The sequence below is a fragment of the Sorex fumeus genome, unplaced genomic scaffold (assembly GCF_029834395.1).
Source record: "Sorex fumeus unplaced genomic scaffold, SorFum_2.1 ptg000008l, whole genome shotgun sequence".
Classification (NCBI taxonomy): Eukaryota; Metazoa; Chordata; class Mammalia; order Eulipotyphla; family Soricidae; genus Sorex; species Sorex fumeus.
Genome location: NW_026606065.1, coordinates 14,203,239 through 14,204,975, shown reverse-complemented (window position 1 = coordinate 14,204,975; position 1,737 = coordinate 14,203,239). Strand labels below are relative to the sequence as shown.

The 1,737-nt window shown below is 41.9% G+C and overlaps 1 non-coding gene across 1 annotated transcript; it reads left to right on the top strand.

Annotated features, from left to right (window-relative positions):
* Positions 1–342: 342 nt before the first annotated feature.
* LOC130019431 (U6 spliceosomal RNA) lies at positions 343–449 on the top strand. The gene has a single exon (XR_008791761.1). It is a non-coding gene; the product is annotated as a U6 spliceosomal RNA (small nuclear RNA).
* The last annotated feature ends 1,288 nt before the right edge of the window (positions 450–1,737 follow it).

The window sequence follows — 1,737 nt, the reverse complement described above, 5'->3', positions numbered from 1 at the left end:
TTTAAATTTTATTAGTGAAACATCATGAGGTACAGTTGTAGACTTACAAATTTTTCTGCTTGGGTTTCAGTTATACAATGATCAAATACCTATCCCTCCACTAGTGCCCATTTTCTACCACCACTGATCCCAGTATCCCTCCCACCCCCCATCCCCCCATCCCACCCTGCCTCTGTGGCAGGGCATTCCCTTTTGTTCTCTCTCTTTTTTTGGGTGCTGTGGTTTGCAAAAGAGGCATTGAGTAGCAGTCATGTTCGATCTATAGTCTACTCTCAGCACGCATCTCCCATCCTAGAAAAGACAGTGTAGATATAGTGAGCAGGAAGGTCAAGAATCACTCAAGTGCTCACTTCGGCAGCACACATACTAAAATTGGAACGATACAGAGAAGATTAGCATGGCCCCTGCGCAAAGATGACATGCAAATTCGTGAAGCGTTCCATATTTTTGCACTGGTGGAGAGATGGGTACTTGATCATTGTATAACTGAAATCCAAGCACAAAAATTTGTAAGTCTACAACTGTACCTCATGGTGTTTCACTAATAAAATTTTTTTAAAAAATCACTCAAGGCCAAGAATCCATCATCCAAGCAGAAAAAAACAGTAAGTTCAAAGGTTTGAGGGGGAGGTAGGGGCCTGGCATATACACAAAACAGCAAGCTGTTATTGTAGTTAGAGAAGTTATTCAGAGAGACCTTAGCAGAAGAACAAAACATTCCTGTATGTGAGGTGGGGAGCCATTATAAAGTTTTGAGCAAAAGAGTGACTTGATGTGATTTTATTTGACCAATTACCCCTGTAACTACATGGTAAACTGAATATAAAAGGGCAGGGGTGACGTAAGGGACAACTGTGGAGTAAGAAGCTAACATAGGCAAGACAGAACGGCATTTAGGTGGAAGATATGCAATTGCAGCAATGTATCACAGTCACGGTCCTCCCGTTGTTCATCGATTTGCTCGAGCGGGTCCAGTAACATCTCCATCGTGAGACTTCTTGTTACTGTGTTTGGCATATTGAATACATCACGGGGAGCTTGCCAGGCTCTGCTGTGCGGGCGAGATACTCTCGGTAGTTTGCCGGGCTCTCCGAGAGGGGCGGAGGAATCGAACTCGGGTTGGCCATGTTGGCTGCATGAAAGGCAAACGCCCGACCGCTGTGCTATCACTCCTGAGCCGCAGAATTTCATACTGGAGCATGTTTAGAAATACCAACATCTGAAAGCTATAGTTGACTATGACGGAGAAGAATGCCCAAGTCTTATGTCCCGATCCATGAAAGTTTTCTTAGAAGTTTCTCAGTGGGAAAAGCATAAGGATTAATCAGACATTATCATCACAATCGTTACATCTATAATCACAACTTTTTAAAATCTGAGATGTATCAATTTCAAAGTATAGAGAAAGGTGTGAGACCAAAAGGGACAGTCTGCTCTGTAGTCTAAGGAGAGTGTGACAACTTTTATAGTCTGTCTGTAGAATTATCCCAGATAGATAAAACCTTGCCGATATTTTTTTCCTTCACCCTGTCTGCTTGGCACAGATGTCCTTAAAACAGAAACAGATACAGCAGGCTTTCTTGGCTTGGTGGCAATATCTATTAGAATCACTCACTTTAGTCTTCTGGTGCTAATTTTAAGCTCTACTAACAGCCTGATTATAATATTGCTTCTCATGGAAATTTTTCTTTAAAAGTGAATTCGGCACTAGAGATCATGAATTTTAAAATGAACTTG